This window comes from Onychostoma macrolepis, chromosome 02, assembly GCF_012432095.1.
Source record: "Onychostoma macrolepis isolate SWU-2019 chromosome 02, ASM1243209v1, whole genome shotgun sequence".
In the NCBI taxonomy this organism is placed as follows: Eukaryota; Metazoa; Chordata; class Actinopteri; order Cypriniformes; family Cyprinidae; genus Onychostoma; species Onychostoma macrolepis.
In genome coordinates, this window is record NC_081156.1 from 29,243,021 (window position 1) to 29,266,229 (window position 23,209).

General features: G+C 34.7%; 1 protein-coding gene and 1 long non-coding RNA gene across 2 annotated transcripts in view; one reads left to right on the top strand and one right to left on the bottom strand.

Moving 5' to 3' along the window:
• LOC131520354 (ephrin type-B receptor 1-B) overlaps positions 1–23,209 on the top strand; it is a 289,163-nt gene that overhangs the window by 8,005 nt on the left and 257,949 nt on the right.
• LOC131520361 (uncharacterized) lies at positions 6,892–8,334 on the bottom strand. The gene is made up of 4 exons (XR_009266042.1): positions 8,161–8,334; positions 7,426–7,518; positions 7,276–7,320; positions 6,892–7,110 (listed from the first exon to the last, which is right to left on the bottom strand). It is a non-coding gene; the product is annotated as an uncharacterized LOC131520361 (long non-coding RNA).

Consider the following 23,209-nt stretch of genomic DNA (forward strand, 5'->3'; position numbering starts at 1 on the left):
CTTTCAGATACCAATCATCTGTTTATTGCTTCAGACAAAATTTGTGGCCAACTGAAAGCAAGATGTGAAAATGAGAGGCAAATGCTGTATTTACATGTGATTGACATAAACAAATTACACACCGAGGGCGATGAGCTCAGCAACAGGTAATCATATATCAGCAGTCACTCAAGGGAGAAAATTGTGTTGTGGCTGAATATTCACTGGCACAGATACGGATTATGCCACGCAGGTTATTCGTGATGCTAAACATCCCTTAGGGCAAAGTGTTCGCTGATATATTTCAATAAGGAGACAAGGATGTGCTACATTTGCGTCTGCGATGGAGCCTTTCCAGTGTGTCTGCTGTTTCAATTTGCATTCCCTAATGCTGTTGTTTGCTTTCCAGATGCCTGAGCACCAACCCGCCCCCCTCCCACCATTGTCAGCCGACAGGCCACGGATCACTCCCCGTCCCCAACACACACATACATACATTTTGATTGGCCCATCCATCAGGTCTCCAACAAGCACTGAATCCAGGGACTGTGGGGAAAATGAAAAATCATTGACTGGGAAATTGGCAAGTAACAGGACCTCACTGCAGTTTAACAGGATCTCGACACAATTTGATAGCGAGTCAGAGTCTATGGGACGGAAAATGGAAATATGCGGGGAAAGAGGGAGTTTAATTGAGTCTGTCCTCTGTGGCCCTGTTTTGAATATCAGATTAAGTATGAAAATGAGCAGCTGTCTTTTAAATATTTAGAAGATAAAAACAAAGAGAATGATGATGATTGACCAAGAGCTGATTCTCTCTTGCGTTTATAAAAAGCTCCAAATCATACAATGCTTTTTTTTAACATTTTTTTTATCTATGCATGAAAGCATCTGAACAAGGAAATGTTATTATTTAACAGCTGTTATGAGAGTGCTACAATATTGCAAAGAAATAAAATAACTAGATTTGTATATTTTTACTATAGTTTTACTATATATAGTTACTTGCTAGGGGGTCGCTAGGGTTTTCTAGGTAATTTCTAGGATTTTCCTGGTGGTTGCCAAGAAGTTCTGGGTGTTTTCAATTGTGTTCTCCATGGTTGCTAGGGTGTTTGGGGAGGTTGCTATGACTTTGCTGGTTACTAGAGACTTCAGGATGGTTGCTACGATGGTCTGGGTGGTTGCTAAGGTTTTATAGTAATTTCTAGGATGTTTCTGGTGGTTTCTAGGGAGTTCTGGTGGTTGTTATGGTGTTCTGGGAGGTTTCTAGGACTTTACTGGTGTTGACTTTGATATTTATTGTGTTTGCCAGGATGTTCCAGGTGGTTACTAGGGAGTTCTGATTTTTTCTAGTTTGTTCTGGCATGTTTACTACTAGGAAGGTGGCTGCTAGGCTGTTCTGGGTGGTTGCTAGGGAATTCTGACTGTTAGGGAGTTCGGATTTTTTTTATTTTTTTTATTGTCTTTTAAGTGATTGCTAGGGAATTCCATGTGACTGTTAGACAGTTCTAGGTGATTGCTAGGGAATTCTGTTCTGAATTGTTGCTATGGTGTTTTAAAAGGTTGCTAGGGAATTCTGGGTGACTTAGGTTGTTCTAAACGGTTGTTGGGGAGTTCTGGGCTGCGTTTCCCAAAAGCATCGTAAGCTCAAGTTGATCTTTAAAACGATCGCACAAATCATCTTAGACTTGCGGACCGTATCCCAAAACCATCATAATTTAAGTAGTACTTGAAAATCTTCGTAGATCTACAAGTGCTCTAGACTAGTAATCGTAAATCCATACGTGCATCGTAAGAAGACAGAATTATGAGGTCACCTGCAGGACAGTCGGCAGATTACACCTTTAACTTTATTCAAGTGCAATGTGATTATAATTAAAGCTTTTGATTGTACTTTAATGCACTTTATTACTCATTGTTGTTGTTTTTTTTTGGTTGTTTTTTTAAATGAATTTATAAATGAAATAATGAAAAATGGCAGAAAACAAAAAAATAGAAATTTAAATTAAATGACTGAAAAAAACCGAATAAAATAAATAACGTAGGAAATCCGCTTCAAAGGGATAAAAACAGGGATAAACTTAAAAAAAAACACACACACTTGACCCTCTATCAATTCCATATTTATTCTCTAATTGCTAGCTTTTCTTGAAAAACTAACACTAGCTTTCTTTTTTTCTATTCTATCTACTTTTTATACTTGTTCCCTTATCAGACACACTCAATTCATGTCTTGCAGTCTCTACTAACGAGCTGATGAGTTGAATCAGGTGTGTTAGATAAGGGAGACATACAAAATGTGCAGGGCTAGGGGTCCTCCAGGACAGGTTTGGGAAGCACTGCTTTAGATGGTTGCCAGGGAGCTCTGAGTGGTTGCTATGGTGTTCTAAGTGGTTACTAAGGAATTCTGTCGGACTTGCAGGGTTTTGGGTGTTTTCTGAGTGGTTGCTATGGGATTCCGTGTGGGGTCTCATCCATATGTATCACGGATCAACTGTGCTCTGTTTCAAAGCCTAATATAGACTATGACAGATCAGAGCAATCTTTCAGTTACAAATTGAACATGAAATCATCAAATTGCTAGCCCATATCAATCGCATACAATGAAAATACAGAATAATTAGAACAATCATTAATGTGCAATAAATAACAGAATGTCATATTTTCCCCAGAACTTTCTTGCGACCCAGTAGCCATTCTTCCACGGCCCGGTAGTGGGTCGCGACCCGGTGGTTGGGGACCTCTGCCTTAAAGAACACTCCTAAGTCTCTGGAATTCAATCACTTCCTCAGTATACATCAATGGGATTTTGTGCCCGTTTGTCCACAGGTGAAAATCATGAACTTGGTAGCTTAAAAAGTAATATCTCAACAAGCAGCATGATTTGAGACATCATGTATGCCGACAAATTATGCAGGAATAGTCACATGAATACAAGATTTGTTGAAATCTCTAACCCCATGAGCAATAGCAAAAGTGATGTGTGCCTTAGCGAGCACCACTAAAAGACTTTTTCAAACCAGTACAAACTTATTCAGGAGATTTTATGAAGACAAAATATTTTGGCAAGGCATTATGAATGGCCAATTATATCTCTAGACCCAGCAGTGAAAAGTCTTAAGAGACATAACTCTGGCTTGTCAGAACAACATTCACAGAGCCAACAGAATTTTCTTTGAATTGCTAATCAGCGACTGGCTTGGACAGCGTCCCAGTTCTTTGTTCTCCTCTGATTGGTGGACCCACAGGGTGCACCGGGCGATATTTTCAGTATCTCTGAGAAATAGGAAAAATATTTATGAGTAAATCGTTTAATATCAGGCTGCTCCAGAGGGACCTTCAATGCAATTAGTTTCTGGTGGCAAAAAGTCGCTTTGGAAAAGGTGTCTGCAAAATGACATGTAACCAAGGTACTGAAAGTTATCTATGCATTTCAGCTGTGAATCTCATAGAAATGACTAGGTCAAAGTAACATTTTAATTTTAGAATTTTATCCTTTTAACAAGGCATAATTGATGATGATTGCATGTTTAGTTGTTTGCTGTAGTTCTCAACAAGTTTCAGGCATGTCTCCTGAGGAGTTGTAGTCTATTCTTCCTTAGCAAATCTCTCAAGCTCCTCCAGATTTGTTGGTCTCCTGGCATGGACTCTGGTCTTCAGTGTGCCCCACAGATTTTCTATTGGATTCAAGTCTGGGCTTTGTGCAGGCTAGTTAAGGACGTTCATTTGGAGGTAGTTCTACGCCAGAAATGAGGTGTGTTTTGAGTCGCTATCATCCTGGAAGACAAAACGCTGACCCAAACCATCTTTTGTTGTGGATTGCCTGAGGTTGTCTTTCAAAATTTTCTCGTAGTCTTCTGTTTTCATGAGTCCAGTTCCAAACGCACTGAAAACATCCCCACAGCATTACGCTCCCACCTCCATGTTTCACTCTGGAGATTATGTTCTTTTGGGATGTTCTTTCAACACTGAACTGACTTGAGCTAAATAAAAGCTAACATCTTCATTTTGGTTGTCCACTTCCACTTTTTTTAAATTAGGCTTTGGAAAATGAACTACTTTTTATTATAGTAAAAGTGCACTAATCATGGTTTTTTATTTGGGGGGGGGGTTGCATACTGATTACCATTTATATAACCACAGGTTTTCTACAAATACCATGGTTAAACTGTGGTTAGTGTAGCAAAACCATTGTTAATTTGTGGTTACCAGGGTTTAACTATAGTAGGGTCATTCTTCAATTGGGGCGGCAAATGAGAGGCAGAATTTGTATAATTGCTTGTTTGTTTTTTCCTAATAAAATATATTGCTATGCATTTAAAATTAGTTTAATATGCTATATCCATTCAAATGAAAGCTTAAGAACATTTAGATTTTTAAATAATTTCAAACACTGGTGACATAGCCACTTATGTCCATGTCATTTTGAAGAAACACCACAGACGTAATATAACACCACAGACTTTATATTGCAAGTTACTATAGACAGTAACACCACAGATAAATTAGCCTAAATCCAGACTTTTCTAAAATGTCTTTGTATAGTAATTGCAGCGGGGCAAGTTATCCCTTCTCAGCGTGAGAAATACAAGGTGTGGCGTGAGAGCGTGTGAACTGGTTGAAATGCATGAGTCTCACTCCGATTGCGTGAGACTTGAGAGCCCTGGGCTTTGTACTTCACTTGCGTTCCAATATCCACGTAAAACATCATCCTTCACATGCGCAATAAATGTTTGTTTCGGCGCTGCACACTGATTTTACAGTGGAACTTTTTTGGTCCAAATTGTGCAGTGCAACTTTTATGTTTGGGTGACTGCATTTTAGTTTGATTAATGGCTGAAATGTCAAGTTAGTAACGCTGAAATGTTATGTGTGGGCGTGTGAGGCACCTGTGTGATCACCCATCAGTTACATTTTTAAAAATAACGATATAGCCTAAATAAAACAAATAAAATGCATTAAGAGTGTCACAAAAACGAAAGTGGCCTAGGCTACACTGTAAAAAAAAAAAATTACAATAAAATACCTTAATTGAAATAAAGTGCAAAAACAATCATTTTACAGAAAATTTCATTGAAGGTTTTACAGAAAAAAACTGTTATTTTAGAGATTTTTCTTGTTTCAATTACGATATTTTACTTTTAATTTTACGGTTTTTGTTTGGCAGCCGTAGCTGCCAGTCATTTGACCGTTTTTTTACAGGACTTTTTTTATAGTGTAAAACCCTTATTTTACAGATTTTTGCTTGTTACAATTATGATATTTTACTTTTAATTTTACGGTTTTTGTTTGGCAGCCGTAGCTGCCAGTCATTTGACTTTTTTTTTACAGTGTAAAACCCTTATTTTTACAGATTTTTCCTGGATTATTACAATGAAAGCACTAAATGTTCTACAGAGAAACACTTATTTTACCAATTATTACAATCAAAAGCCTTCAATAAAGTGTCAAAGCATGCTCAAGATGGAAAATTCTGTTTTATTTAGAAGACAAAATACAAAGTCTGTACAGATGCCATAAGAAATTAAAATTTAAAAGAAATACAGCACAATTACATTTAAAATACTGTACTGGTGAAGAACATAGAACACTTTCATAAAAATGTTGAATTAAATATATTCAACTTAAAGGACAAGTTCACTTCCAGAATAAATATTTTCTGATAATTTACTCACCCCCATGTAATCCAAGATGTTCATGTCTTTCTTTACTCAGTCAAAAAGAAATTAAAGTTTTTGAGAAATTAAATAATTTTTCTCCATATAGTGGACTTCAGTGGGAGTCAACTGGAATGTTTTCCTCAAAAACCTTAATTTCTTTTCGACAGAAAAAAGAAAGACATGAACATCTTGGATGACATGGGGGTGAATAAATTATCAGCATATCTTCATTCTGGAATTGAACTAGTCCTTTTAAACTGAACAAAAATACTAAAATATATGTACAAGATTGTCAAGCAATTTTATTATTCAAATGTAAAATAACATTATCAATGAATTCTTCATAAACACTTCTTCAGAGCCCCCAGGAGGAATTGAATAGCTAAAAATTGCATTTCTATCTTATCAGTTAGGGTTACTCTCATGATGAGGTCATGAGTACATAACATAAGTCTTATATTAATCCACAATATTCTACTGACTGCTGTGGGCTCCATATACAGTGGTGTCCAAAATGATTAGAACACTTGTATTTTCAGCAGCTAAAAAAATGGTTTTAAGTCAGTTATTTCTATCTTTTGCTGTAGTGTTTCAGTAGGAAATATCAGTTTACATTTCCAAACATTCATTTTGCCATTCATTTTAATAATCCAGTGAGATTTTTGTTTGCACAAGGAGTCTGACGACAGCCAGTGCTCCACACAGAGATCTGATCTGATCATCATCCAGTCTGTCTGGAATGACATGAAGAAACAGAACAAACTGAGACAGACTAAATCCAGAAGAACTGTGGTAACGTCTTCAAGAAACCTATCTAAAAAGTTACCTGAAAAACTAACCACACGTGCACCTAGAGCAAAAGCTGCTTTAAACGCAAAGGATGGTCACACTAAATGTTGATTTAATTTAGTTATAAAAGTTAATTGATAAAGAAAATTTATTTATGGAATTATTTTTGACAACATCGTCATTTAACAGAATTTTTACACAAGTGCCTAAAACTTTTAGCTTTGCAGGTAGGTTTCTTGAAGCATCTTGGAGACGCTGCCACATGTTCTTCTGGATTTAGATGATGAGATCAGATCTCTGTGAAGTACTGGCTGTTGTCAGACTCCTTGTGCAAACAAAAATCTCAAAAAATTACAATTAAGGGCAAAATGAATGCTTGGAAATGTAAACTGATATTTCCTACTGACACTATACAGCAAAAGATAGAAATAACTGACTTAAAACCATTTTTTAACTGGTATAAAATAAATAGTGTTCTGATAATTTTGGGCACCACAGTAGCTCTGGTAATATATGTAGAAAAACATATGTATTTTAATTCTACATATAGTTAAAAACTAATAGCTATATTAGTGTAATAAGTAAAACCAAAACATACAACAAATGGTCCATGGCCAGAAGTGACAGACACAGCAGATAAAGAGCAGTCCTCCTCCATATTGCCAGTAATCAGCTGGATTAGCTGGGGAAAAGAAAAAAAAAAAAGAGAAAGAAAAAAAGATTATGTCAGAAGACACCCGTTTTGTCTGGTATTAAAACAAATTAAAAACATGGAATAAAAATACTGTGAAAATTCATTTAAAATAGATTTCTATAATATGTATTAATGTTAGACATGAATACTCACTTCCTCTGAAGATCATATGGTAGAAGATTTTCATTTCCAAAACTTCTGGATCATGAGGGGGAAGTGCACACACACACACAATTATTAATTTGTTTAATAAAACACTGTCTGCTTACTGACAGAGACATGGGCTTGCAAAAATGTACTCACCAGCTCCATACAAAATCTTCACAGCTGATCCAGAATCGTTTACATACAGTATTCTTCTCCAAGGAGTCCAAGGATCATGCTTTCAGGTCCTCTCTGTCAGATGAGTTCACATGACAGTGTTCTCAGGTTACTCATTTCAAAGTGCTGTCACTTTTTTCTTATGGGTTTGATCTTAAAACTAGCTGACAGTATGGGTGGGCGATATGACCATATTTCACAATATAGGAAATTTTACTTCACAATAACAATATATATTATAGCACATGTATAAGATCAAAGTAGCAAATTACAAACAATAGGACTAATGCAATAGAACAAAGACCAGTTAAATACATTTTCTCTTTAGTATTTTGTTGTTTGATTAAAATTATGACCGACTGCAGGTAACATTAGGCTAAATTATGCTGCTGTAACTTTAAGAACCAAAAGCACAGATCCAGTATACGGACAGGTCACCGGGTTTCCACCTGAATGTTTATCTTGACTCCAGACATTAACGACTGTGTTTAAGTCAAGTTAATTTGGAGATGACTGTCTGTATTTGACCATTCAAGCGAGGCGCGGTTTTCTGTGTGACATGGTCATATATCGCCCAGCCCTAGCTAACAGTATTAGCTCATACTAAAGTAATACACATTAACTGGTAGGACATGATATGTAATCGCGATTAGCATCTCACTTCAATCTTGATGTAACTATAAAACATTAAGCTATACATTAATAAAAGTTACTTACCTTTTGCAGTTTGCTTGTCTGTTAACGTTAGCTGCTGGTAGAAGTGTCCATATTCGCGTTTATTCGTTCTCAATCGTCATCCCACAACACAAACTCACTCAAAATATGAATTTAACACTCAGATAATACATATAAAAGCCATTACTAGAGGAGCGACCGCAGAAGCCGAGCAGCAGCGGCACACTGCTGTGAAAGTGTACATTCAAATTTGAGCGGGAAAACGGTGCGCTCGCTAGTCATTGGCCAGATTCCTGAGTGATAGTCAGCTTAACCAATCAGCTCAAAGCAACACTGAGCGACAGCAAATAGCGTTGCAACTATGGAAAAAAAAAGATTAAAGTTAACTTAATTAAAATAACTTAATTAAAGATTACAAATATGTATTTTTATTTGTTTATTTTTAGGCTGTTACATTGAATTAATTGATCAAATGGTGATTTCACATTGCATCTGTGCTATTCAGTGTTCACCACCTGTCATTTCCCTCTGATTTTAGGGTTTAGTTAGATTTAGGGCCAGAGGGACTATGTTTTCAGACAGGATCAAAAAAATATGCTGATTTAGGAACAGGTCTTACTTAGCAAAATCATGGTAGTCGTGTGTGTGTGTGTACCTGTTTTTTAAGTCCCAGGTGGGGACTTAAACCTGAATACACACAGACTCATGGGGACTCGTGTCATGGGGACCTAAATTGAGGTCCCCACGAGTAAACAAGCTAATAAATCACACAGAATGAAGTTTTTTGAAAATCTAAAAATGCAGAAAGTTTCCTGTAAGGGGTAGGTTTAGGTGTAGGGTTGGTGTAGGGCAATAGAATATACGGTCTGTACAGTAGAAAAAGCATTACGCCTATGGAGAGTCCCCACAAGGATAGCAAACCAGATGTGTGTGTGTGTGTGTGTTTGGCTACTTGTGCGGTTATACATGACCAATAAGCACCCTTTTGTATTTTAACAAATCCATGATCTTTCCTTTAGAAGCACCAGTTGTACAACTACTGTATGGTATTTTCTGTATTTGGCCCTTCAGTGTTACACAGCCTGTTAATCCTCTGTCCACCATAACACTTATTTAAAAATACTGCCATAATTGCATGCAAGTTACAAAATTTGTCTACATACTTTTATTTAATAGCATATATACTGACTGCAGTAGGACTTTATAGCATTTGTGATATGAGACAAGTAAACTGAAAATGTCGAACTTCTCACCATAAAGTGACAATCTGTATGTTAGTTATTCAAAAGTAAAGACAATGTATAGGTTGCCCTAAGAGTGATGTTCCATCATGAACAATGTGGTCCTTCCCACATAGCAAGCAATCTTGTCCCAAATGTGGCCTCAAGCTGACCTCCTGTTGGCAATGTACCCTTTCAGCCAGAGCTGGGCCATGTGTGGCAGTGATGGAATAATATTGCAATAAACATATTACAGATATTTTAATGAAGTGTAGTATTATTTAAATTTAATCTTTGAAATGGCAAGTCAACACAGAATGAAACATATAATTTCACAATTAAGCAAATAAATAAATCAGTCAACTGCATTAAATTAAATTATATTTTATGTTATATATTATTCTCAATACAAATATCTAATTTTAGAATCTTTACACACACACATATGTATATATGTATAGAGAGAGAGAGGGGGACATTTAACTTATGCAATATTAATTTGGTTTTAACATGGGGCACATACATTTATTAATATGCTGTCATTCACTAGCATTAAATAAAATGATCATAAAAGTATTTTATTTTTATTCAAATCTTCGGTATCCATGTGATGCTTTGTGTGAGGAACAGATACAAATTCAAACCATTCATAAATGATATGTATCTCCTTCCTCTGTAGCTATAGTAACAGATTCAAAATTTGCCGTTAAGAAGTTTTATAAGAAGTTTTACGGCAGCGATATCAAACGCTCATTGGCTCTCGCCGGTTTCGTCACAGATTGCGACATGCCGTGTTTCCGTTGATGCGTGAGAAACGCGCGCTCAGTCAAGGAGTTGATCGGGAGAGTATTTTCATCGTTTAACAACTTAAATTATGCCCTGCTCCTCGCACTAAACTATTATATTCCGTCAGAGAGGACCGCGACTGCAACGCATCGTCATTTGGACTACTGTACTGTGGTACTGCTTTTTGACATTTCTGCAATAAATTCTTGTGATTACACATATCTGTCTGTTACATTTCTCGTATAACGTTAGACTGTACTTTATACACTTATTGATTTTTTTTCTTTATAAAAATAAAACATTTTTAATGCAATACATTTTTTATTGCACGGTTACATGATTTGTGGATTTTAAGGCTGATTTTATATTCTATATAAAATGACAGAGTTTTAATGTAAAAATACACCTAAATATAAAACCAATAAGATTTACTTTAAAATTACAAAAAAAGAACATTAAATTGAAAGAATGGACATAAAACTTTAATATAATGAACTACGTACATTTTTTAATTGCAGATTATTTTTGTAATTTTACGTAAATTTTTACATAATTTAAGAAAACTGAAAAAATACTGTATAAATAATCCAATAATGTTTTTGTATAAAAATGAGAATTACTGTAATTTGTCATTAATGGAATAATACTTAAAATAGCAGTCAAGTTGTTAATTTACAGATATTGTTTGTAATTTTACAGAGTTTTGAACATAATTTAAATTAACACAAAAAATACCGTAAAAATAATACAGTAATTTTCCTGTATAAAAAATTAAAAATACTGTAAGTTGTCTTTAATGATATAGTACCTAAAATAACAGTCAAGTTGTTAATTTACAGATATTGTTTGTAATTATACTAAGTTTTGAATGTAATTTGAAATAACAGAAAACTACTGTAAAAAATTTAGGGTTATTTTCTGTAAAATTCGTTTTTTTTTACAGTGTACTTGTCGCACTGTTTTTTTTCTTCTTCTTCTTTTGTTAATCTGTTAATTAAGAGAAATATATTTCGTGTAGCCCTATTTATTTTATTTCATTTATAATTTCAGTTTTTCTACATTCACAGAAGCGCTGCAGGTGCGTGATACGACGATGTGTGATTCCTCATGGTATGTTGTTTATTCTGCTATTTGCGCATATAAAGCTAAGCCCTGAAAGGAAAAAAAAAATAAAAAATACTTTGTCGGTTTAGGAAAATAATCTAAATGAACAAAATGCTGTCATTATACAATTCTCTGAAACTCTCTATGCTGCAAGCAAGTTCAGGCTAACTCACAAACTTGCGTACACGAGCTCAGACCTGACGTGAGATTTGATCGTAGCCACCGCTATGATTATTGATAAATTTCAAGTTTTGCGTTGAAATGACCGTACGCCCAATTTCCTGTCATACGTTCGTTTCGTAAATGAGGCCCATTGTGTTTACCCTACAGAACACAAACATGCAAACATTTTATGATTTATTGGTATTTAAAGTTTATTTCAGCTGTTGTAAAGTAGAGGGACACCACTTGCCACCACAAATGAAGAATGACCCAGTAACCATGATTTTTTTTGGTTTTATTTTTGTACACTGTAAAAAGTGATAATTTGACTTAACTTAAAAAAATGAGGAAACCCGTTGCCTTAAAATTATTAAGTACATAATAAAAAAAAAAAAAAAAAAAAAGTTAAGTGAACTTGACAATTCTTGACAATCTTTACAGCAGAATCTGATTTGTCTCCATAATTGAGTTTCCATAATTCATGATGTTTTCCTGTTATCTCTGTGAAGCTGCCTTGTATTAAGCGCTCTAGAAATAAGTGACTTGAGTTTTTTTTTTTCCTCAGAGGTTGTTCAAAAGTACATCTTTTTTCATATGCTACTGATGTATCATCCATAGAAAGTTGACAACCTTGTGCGGCATCACCCTCAGCAAAGTAAAATTACAGTGCTTTATAGTTTGTTTGAGGGAAAAAAAAGTTCAGTTTCTTCCACTGAATAAATTACCCTTCATAAAATGGTGCAGAAGGCTATATGAACACACCTGCGGTCTGCCCTGGAGGCTTGTTTCAGGCTTACAATAAAGATAAAAGCAACACTTCTAAATTCTTAATTTTCAAGCATTTCTTAAAAAGCAAAACTTTTTAGGAGGGAAATACAACACTCATTGTACTTCTGAAATCACTGTCAGAATCTGTCACTGGCGTCTTCATAGATCAATATTTCATTTCACCACAACAGTATCAAGTCTGATCCTCAGGCACGCTCAGGAATATTTCAGCTGTTTTCGAAATGACATCTGGTGTCAAGCTCTGACATTTAGTGACTCGTTTCTGTCCTCGAGCCCTTTTGCATGCTGTCATGGAGATAACGGGAAGATTATGGGATGGCCGAGTGGTGAGCGTGTGATGTGAAGCTAGCGCAGCTTTTCTGTGCGAGCGAGGAGCCAGTCACCAGTAAAGGTCTCCTCTGAAATCAGAAGGTCAATGCGCTGGCTATCAGCCTGCCTGTCTGTTCTGTGTACGTGTCACTGGCTAATTTAGTACGCTTCGCATTTGTGTTTTCCACACAATCCACTGAAAACACTTCATATTTTGTCAATGTATGTATTTGTTTATGTTTGGTGTACAAAAGGCCTGAAACATTACCATCAGAATGGTATACACAACAGCAGAACGCAACATAAGACACAAGATGGCGCTAGTTGTAGGCTATATGTTATGAAAGGAGAACGCGAGAGTCCACGGTGTGATGTTGAAAGTAGCGCCCGATGATGAGCTACTGATTTGTAGCGTTGCCATTGTTAGAAAATATCTGACCGCGATATGCCGCGACTGACCAATCAGCATCGAGTAGCCCATTTCGGAAAGCCGTGAGATGTGAATATTGGAATTGGGAATTTGTACGGATGATACCCATTGCTGAATATATCCTATATCTATATTATATACTGGCCAAACAAAAGTAGATTTACACAAAAGTTCTTCTTCTTCTTTTTCCAGAATAAGCTGTTGAAAAATTAATGGTCGTCTGTGTAGAAAGACACATTTATGTCATATTGGTGTGGTTAGGGCACTTACCAGTAGGGTCAAACTTCACTGTGATAACCAGCTAACCTATTAGTTTCAGCTAGTATACTGCTATTTTGGAAGAAGAAGAAAAAAAAATCTTTATTCTCTCATGTATTGACTAGTTTATTAGCCAATCAAAGCTTATCAGGAGTAGAGAAGTGGGTGTGGTTTATACAGAGAAGCTAGAGATCTGCATTCAGACACATGCATGAATTCATTATTTGAAATAATTGTAGAAAGTTCAAGTTAGTTATAGGACATCTTGCTAACTGTGGATTTAGTTCTCTGAAATGTACCCAATGATTGGAAGAAACATTTTGGATTTTCACTCTGCTTGAGGATGTATGAATTTACCCCACCTGCAGACAACATTTTCAACTTAATGACAACAATTCAAAGAGTTGGTATCTTTTTATATTATTTTACTACAGATAGAGCTTTTCCATTGCAGTTGTATTTAAGGAATGTGTTGCTTAAAGCATTTGCTTATGCTTGTAACAAATGGGCTTATGTTTCATTCATTTAGAGCTAGATTAGTGTGACCATTTGATAACTGCATTTATGAGAGTATACTGTGTATGCTTGATGTGAAGAGTGTTTATGGTGCAAGTGCCATTGCATTGAATAATATTTGTGTAGTTTTGAAGAGGATTTTGAGTAACAGATTTTTATATTGCATTTGTGCTGTTATGAGTTAGTTTTATGTATAAGTATATACCTGTATGAAATTATTTTAATATTTGTTCAAAAAGAACATAATTTAAAACAGTAGTTAGTGCATTATAAAGTGTATATTGGTACATTGTAATGCTAGCTAGTAAAGCTAGTTCTGTTCTTTCAAAACACTCCACTTGCCTTCCGGTGGCAAACAAAACCACCCACAGTTAATCAACAGTGTCAAGTCATCATTTCTCTTATTAATTAGTTTCATCTTCATCTTATCAACTGGAATTCATCTGAGACCTTGTTTAAAATCTTCAGTACCGGAAGTTTAGTTGCAGCCGTCCAATATACAAGAAGTCTTGGGACTACAGGTTTCTGAGTATTTGCTTGCTTGGATTTAAAATGTAATAGTTTAGCAAGCCTGGGCTTACTTGACAAAACCCGGCCTTATAGGCTCGACTCTTTAAATCTATTCTAGTATCTTCTTTGTTCAGGGTCTCCCTCAATCTCCCTCTCGTCAGCCCCTCATTTCCCAGTGCTGGCAGCTCCACTCTTCAGCCTAATGACATTGTAATTGAGCGTTACCCAGATAGCCGTGGCGTGATAATGGAACAGCTCTGTGCTGCCGGAGCAATCTTGGGCTGAAATGATTTGTTTGTCTAAATGCTCATTCCTCTTCTCACGCCATGTGAATGAAATGGTCGGTTCCTGTGGCACGGCAATGCTTGGCCTATTCTCTCTAGATCACACTTATCTTTGCAACATTCTCTAGAATTTGACTTAAAAATTAGACGCATATCTAAAACGTTTCTGAAATAAAGGGAAAGTGTGTGTCTTTGTGATGAACCTACTTTAAGGTAATGTGACTCTTTGAACGTGAACTTCAAGTCTGTCTAGATTAGGCTGTCAGACTGCAGAAATGTCACAGGAACCACCAGCAAGCCGGCTGATTGGTATTATGGGACTACTGTAATATCTGCACTAATAAATCCTGGTAGTTGATATGGATAATGCCACATATACCAGTCATAATTCACTGGAGACAGAACAAGGGAGACGTTTTAAGTATAATGTCAATGTTAAATTAAAATTTACTTTCTAAATGCAGCTTCCTGGACTTATTGTCCAAGATTAATTTAAAAAATAAATGTCTTCATATGTTATGCATTTGGCAGACAACTTTTATACAAATGTTTACATTATATAGCTACTGTATAAAACTGTATTTATAAATTTGAGCTATTAATTTTGCCCATATTCTCTGGGAATCAAACCCATGACTTTGGTGTTACTATAAAGCACTATGTTCTACCACTTTTCCTAATCCAATCATTTCCCAATAGAAAGTTAACTCTTGTCCTTTTTCTCAATGAATATCTTGTTTCATAACAGAATTAGAACTGGCTGCGAATAACATTCCATGTTATTATATTACATTATAAAAATATCGCAAAGTCGAAAGTGTTTTGTTGGGTTTCTGCTTCAGGACTGTGACTTTGTTATAAGCGAAATGGAGGCATACCTTCATTATTGTGTCGGCAGATAAGAGCATGATTTAATGGCTTGACCCTTACCCTCAGACATATGCTGTGCTGCTCCATCTTTCTGCTCCATCTTTATCAGTCAGAGCTCGGCTGCTCTCACAAGACTGCCAGCTCAGAGAGGTAAAGTTCAAACGCTTTTCAGGAAGAGATTAGGGAAACGTCTTTATGTGTCATGAAGATGTGATAAAGGCTTCTGTCAGGGTGAGCTCTTGCATTGCTCTCTGGCGGCCGTAGGTACACTCCTGTGATGCCGCAGTGGGCGAGTCTGGAGATTTTAAGGGGATCTGAAAAATAAATGATTCTAGCTTTTCTCTGTGTTTTCATTGGGGGACGTGTTTATCTAAGGAGCTCTGTGCGTCTCCACAACTGTCAGAAGAGAAGAAAGAATGTTGTATTGATGCTGCTGTTATCTCTAGAACATCAGTCTCTGTAAAGTAAAAAAAAAAGAAAGAAAAAAAAAAGAAGGAAAAAACTTTGAAAAGTTCCACCAGAAAGTAGTCAGAAATGGATTTGGGAAGTTTTGAGAGTTTAAAAAAAAAAAAAAAAAAAAAAAAATATATATATATATATAAAATGTTTCACTAACTAGAATGGGTGAGATGTTCCGGTGTCTACCTAATTTTGACCATATGTTATCATGGGTGATCATATGTGCTTATGGGTTTCTGCAAGGTCCCTTTTTGCAGCTTATTGTCATAAAATGATATAAAGCTTTGTGGTAGATTTATATCCACGTAGTACAGCTCTTATTGCAAATGAGCAAGAGGAATCTTTTCCACTATATGTGCTTTTTCATGGTTGTCATGGTGCTGACGGTCAGTGTCACAAGCTAATTAAAGAAACCCATCCAAACGGATAACCTTTCCCAAAAAAAGTTATTTGACACATATTTGGGGTGAATGAAACACCAATTAACCCTGAAAATGGTTAACGACCTTAATTATAAATGTTTTATGTGCTTAATTTTAGAAAATTCATTATTCATTGTGGCTCTGATAAATGGCTCCCCTTTTCCTCAGAGTTAATCGTATGACGATAGCAAAAGAGTTGCATTACACTGGCCAAAACAGTGAGATAGACCTCTATTTGTGTGTATATTTTTCGGTACGAATACGTGTCGTGTACCATAACACCCTTGATATATATATGGGCCACTCTACAGAATTGGCGCAAACTGCTGTCCTACAACCAAAAAACACATTTAAAAAAAATAATTATTTAAAAATATTTAAATCTTAGATGTTTATTAAGATCCTTCTATTATCTATTGAAACCCACAAAAACATTTAACATATTAATAAGCTTTATATATATATATATATATATATATATATATATACACATATATAAAAAATCATTTATTGGGTATTTTCAATTGGGAGGTGGCTGTCCCGAACACTAACCCCTAAATTTCAATGATATTGAAATATTTTTTGTATTTTTTCCATTGTTGTTTTTAAAAGTATCGTTTTGATTCTTTTAAAAAGTTAAGTTCAAAAAATATTCATTTTATATTTTCTTTGTAAACTATGAAACTTTATGTAAAAAAGTGTGCCCCGCATTTTTCATGTCACTACCGAAACAATGTATGGTTTAGTTTATTGGCCGAGACTAATTTGAATTAAACCCATACATTTATGATCAGGAAATAATCCTGTGTCCCCCTCTCTCATAGCTACAAGGTGTGAGTAGATAGGTCTCATCGTTTTGAAGTAAATGTGTTCAAAAGTCTAAAAAAATCTGTGTGTAACTTTAAGGAACTTCACTACCGAACACCTTTTTTTCTGCAAATAAGCACACTTTCTTGGGAGTTATTCCATAACATTTAGTTTTTATATGTATACCACTGTTCAGAACTGTGCTAGCTAACCATGTGCTGATTAGCATCTTTGAGCTAGGTTCAAAAGTATCTAAAATTGTCACTACTGAAACATTTGGTGGAGTTTCATGTAATCAGTGTTTCGGTAGTGACAAAAGGAAATACATAATCCTCATATTTGGGGGAAATAAACAAAATTTTAGTACAGTTTTGCAATTTATTTATTTTTTATTTTTTGTATTTTATACATGTTTTAGTAGTGTTTTATTATGTGAATTATGTGCTTGCTACCAAAGCATTACTGTCACTACCGAAAATGTGCTGTCACTACCGAAACATGTGATGTTTTGTCAAAAATAAAGTATACTGAATTATCAACTAAGATGTCATGATAGTTTTTGGTTCAATGTATATTGAATATATTCAATGTAAACTAATGAATCCTTAACTTTTAAATCAGTATGATCAACCTTTTGCCTTTTACAAAGAAAAAATTGATTCAAAATACAACAAATCTCATAAATTACACTTGAAATATTGATAAAAATTAAATTATTGATTTACCTCTGAAAAATTTGTAATAAAATAGCAATACATAAATAAATAAATAAATATAGAGCTGGGTAGATTACTTACAAATTTTAATCCGTTACTATTTCCAGATAACATGATAAAAATTGTAGTCAGTAATGTAATCCGTTGCATTACACATTTTAGGTAATATAATCAGATTACTTTTAGATTACTTTTGATTTATCTCGTTTATCACATTGATTTAAATAACATTATCTTGTACCATAATGATGTAAAAAATGCAAATAGTAAGAAAACTTGTTCCATTGTAATTTACAACATGAAGTGCATGAAACATTATATTACATCAAGGTTTCCCAAACTAGGGTTTGTAAAGGAACTGCAGGGGGGTTGTGAGTTTAATGAAAAGCTGACAATTAATTACATCATAAAAAATGAAAATGAAAATAAATAAATTTAAAACAAACTCCCTTTCGAGGAAAGTCTCTTCACTCGGCGGCCATATTTGCAATGCCTCCGGCCAGCTTATATAAGACCAATCTTAATGAAGGGGGGAATCCTGAAATCTGAAAACTGCTCACTGAACTCACAATTAAATTCCATATGTCACAGCAGCAACAAAAATCTGAAATTAATTGCCCCATGAATGTTGTTTCTTATGCTCAAATAGCATTTAAAAAGCTTATTTTTCAGGCTAGACCAGCCAATGTGCATGCAGAGTCATAACGTGCTTGTGTCTGGTTATAGTCAGGGCTGCGTTCAGCCCCGACAAAACATTACAAAACGTTTTTTAAACGGAAACGATTGATGATGCAAGAGTTGCAACTATGGCAGCTGAGAAGGCCATTCTTTGTGTTTTTTTTGAAGAATTTTCGGAGCCTGATGAAATCGGTATAAATTTACCTGCATGCCATGTGATCATTAATCAACATATAATAATAATAATAATAATAATAATAATAATAATCATGTAATCCATAAAAAAGTAACTGTAGTCTGAAAACGAGTATTTTAAAATGTAATTTACTCTAATTACAAGTACTTAATTTTTGGAATCTGATTATGTAATCCAGATTACACGTAATCAGTTACTACCCAGCTCTGTATATATATATATATATATATATTTACAATCTAGATGTAAGCAAAATCTTAATAGGTCAATATAACCCTTCTAATTAAATTATGACAAATTGTGACAAATTTGGGGAGAGGCCAAATATTCCAAAACTTTCTGAAAATACAATATGAGAATTAACTGCACAATTACTAGAAATGTGTACTTCATTTTCATACATACAACTTTTTTTTTTTTTTTGGAAAAAAATGTTCAAATGTTCAACAAAATGTTTAGTTATTTCACTTTAATGGCAATGAAAAGAACCTATTCATTGCCATTAAAGTGAAATTACTGAACCTACACATAAGAGCCTGATACAAATACTCATTTTAGAAGAAAATTTCAAATGGCACTTTGCATTTGCAACTGAACTCTTCATATGTAATGTATATACTGTGTGTGTGTGTTTGTGTGTGGGTGTATATATATAAAATGCTTTTAAAATAGTTTAAATTAAGTATATTACACTCCAGTTTCCCTTGAGCATATATTTGATATTTTTAAGTGCGTGCATGAGTTTGTATCTGAACTCCAGCATTCAGGAAACAGTTGTTTGTGTGCTTCTCAGACTCATCAGTGTGTGATCACTCTTTCAATAATGAAATAAAACTCCCAGCAGGACCCAGAGGTTGTGCTGTGCGCGCTGTCATATTAGCTGTAAGAGATCTCACTGATCACCCTCTCGACACTGGATGATGTTGTGCTTATGAATGAAGGTCAGAGGTTGACTGCCTACTGCCACCTGCACACCTTCTGCTAGAGTGTCATCTCGCAGTCTCAAACGGTGACAGAATGAAGATAACACTCATTAATCCAACAAAATCCAATAAACAAAAGATCACCATGGATGCTGCTGAGAGACCAAGATGGCAAACAGGGCTTGAGTTTTAATTATGAAAGATTCAAGACTTCACTAACTTGCATACAGTACACATGCAGTGTTGGGGAACGTTACTTTAAGTAACATGTTACAGTATTGCTTTACTCGTAGAAGTATTGCTTTTTCTGAAAAGTTGGGTAACTTTCTTATTTTTAGTAACTCAATATGAGCAAAATATTTTACTATACCCAATAAAAACTGTTAATATGTGACATTTTGCTAATTGAAACGTACAAAATTGACAGAAAATCATTCAAGGCCAGTGATATTTTTTAGCATTAAGATATTATATTTTTTATTAATAATTTTAATCCCTATACAGTGAGGAAAATAAGTATTTGAACACCCTGCTATTTTGCAAGTTCTCCCACTTAGAAATCATGGAGGGTCTGAAATTGTCATCGTAGGTGCATGTCCACTGTGAGAGACATAATCTAAAAAAAATCCAGAAATCACAATGCATGATTTTTTAACTATTTATTTGTATGATACAGCTGCAAATAAGTATTTGAACACCTGAGAAAATCAATGTTAATATTTGGTACAGTAGCCTTTGTTTGCAATTACAGAGGTCAAATGTTTCCTGTAGTTTTTCACCAGGTTTGCACACACTGCAGGAGGGATTTTGGCCCACTCCTCCACACAGATCTTCTCTAGATCAGTCAGGTTTCTGGCCTGTCGCTGAGAAACACGGAGTTTGAGCTCCCTCCAAAGATTCTCTATTGGGTTTAGGTCTGGAGACTGGCTAGGCCACGCCAGAACCTTGATATGCTTCTTACAGAGCCACTCCTTGGTTATCCTGGCTGTGTGCGTCGGGTCATTGTCATGTTGGAAGACCCAGCCTCGACCCATCTTCAATGCTCTAACTGAGGGACGGAGGTTGTTCCCCAAAATCTCGCAATACATGGCCCCGGTCATCCTCTCCTTAATACAGTGCAGTCGCCCTGTCCCATGTGCAGAAAGACACCCCCAAAGCATGATGCTACCACCCCAATGCTTCACAGTAGGGATGGTGTTCTTGGGATGGTACTCATCATTCTTCTTCCTCCAAACACGTTTAGTGGAATTATGACCAAAAAGTTATATTTTGGTCTCATCTGACCACATGACTTTCTCCCATGACTCCTCTGGATCATCCAAATGGTCATTGGCAAACTTAAGTCGGGCCTGGACATGTGCTGGTTTAAGCAGGGGAACCTTCCGTGCCATGCATGATTTCAAACCATGACGTCTTAGTGTATTACCAACAGTAACCTTGGAAACGGTGGTCCCAGCTCTTTTCAGGTCATTGAGCAGCTCCTCCCGTGTAGTTCTGGGCTGATTTCTCACCTTTCTTAGGATCATTGAGACCCCACGAGGTGAGATCTTGGCAGTATTTTGTCTTTTATAGTAGCTTTTTAAATATATAGTTTATGAACTATATGGTTTTCCTTCACGTTTTACAAAAGTTTCATATGCAGACGCCAACGTTGTCAAATCAATTTCTTCCGCATGGATGCACGAAAACAACTAAAAATGCTGTATTATGCACACCAGGCTAGTAGTTGGCGACGTCACGGTGTAAAAAAAACACTATGCACCTGAGCATGTACTGTACTAATAGACTTAAAACGTAACACACAAGCACATAACGTCACTGTTTCAAAACATTCGCATTTTTGTAGTTTGCGAAACCCGTATTCAGAAGTTTGCGTTTTCAGGTCAAAACAATGTTGTTGCATAAATGAATCGTCAAAATGCATACAATTTTTTTTTCACTATTATGTAAATGCCCTCTTAGTTAACTATAGTAATCCTGGTCAAGGCTTGTTTTAAGATCAAAACACATCATTAATATTTTTGGTCTTTTTATAGGTAGAATGAAGTCCCCAGTCCCACACTTTTTTTCTTTCTTTCAACTTTAGGGGCTAATTATGAAGATATTTGTACCCTGAGGAGACTATGATCCATTCATACATGAAAGAAGCACATTAGTCTGTGTATCTGAGCATGGCCTCATGATCTTTGGAGACTTGTGAGTGTGTGTATTTGCAGAGAGCAGGACCCATCTGTCTGTGTGTTGAGTGGATTAATAACTCTTCTACATTTAGCCGCAGTCTTGTGGCGGGCTCTCTGTTTTGCCTCTGTGAGTACGTTTTTCATTATTAACTGCAGTTATTAAGCATCAACTCATGTATTTGAGGTGGAACAGTCAAGACAGGGTCTAGAAGTCTCCTGTGTTGCACAAAACTGCTTTCATCTACAATGCAACTTGATGAAATTGTTGAGAATTCATACAGACCGGCTCTCAGCTTGTTAATAAATGGTTGAAGAGCCATATGTGTGATTGTGACCTGAGAAACCACAGTCCTGCTCATGTTGACCTACTTTAATAACCGATAGCCAACCCACACAGAGTGCAACATTAGTTCACCCAGAAATAAAAATTCTGTCATTATTTGCTCAACCATGTATCTTTACAAACCTGTAGTTTTCTTTCATCTGTTAACACAAAAAGGTTTTTCTGAATGTTCTTGCTATACTCTATTCCATATAATGAAGGACAAAAATGTATTCTAAAATATTTTTGGGTGAACTATACCTTTAAGATGGTGTTTTAGAGTATAGGAAAACCCTTAGTCCTATTTTAGATATGGATTTTGTCTAAATGGTAATCATGTATGTATGTATTGATTTGATTGATTTATTGTATAATATATATTGCTTAATTATCTTATGTATAATGTTTATCTTATCACATGTATAATATGTTTTATATTTATGTAATGTATATTTATCGTATTACATGTAATATTTATTTTAACTGATTAATTTTTTATTGTATGTGGAATATTTATCTTATTTATTGTATTTATTTGTTTTATTTATTTAGAATATGTATAATATGTATCCTATTTATTTATCTTATTTATATATCTTAATAATTAATTATATTTATCTTTAAATAAATACAAATAAAATATAATACAAATACAATTAAAAATAAAATATTAAATACATAATGATTTATTTTTATTTATACTTATAATATTTATGTATAATATTTACCTTATTTATAATGTATAATATATATATATATATATATATATATATATATTGTTTTAATTCATAATATTATTTTTTATTATTGTGTAATATACATCTTATTTATTGTATGTGTAATATTTATTTAATTTATTGTATTCATTTGTTTTATTTATAATATGTATAATATCTTATTTATCCTATTTATATATCTTATTAATGTTTATCTTTTTATTTATACTTAAAATAATGCTTGTTTATATTTATAATATTTACCTTATTTATAGTATAATACATTTATTTTTATTTATAATAATAATAGCTTATTTATTTATTGTATAATAAATATCTAATTTATCATATGCATAATATTGATCTTATTTATCATATGTATAATATTAATCTTATTTATCATATATATATATATATATATAATTTATTATGTG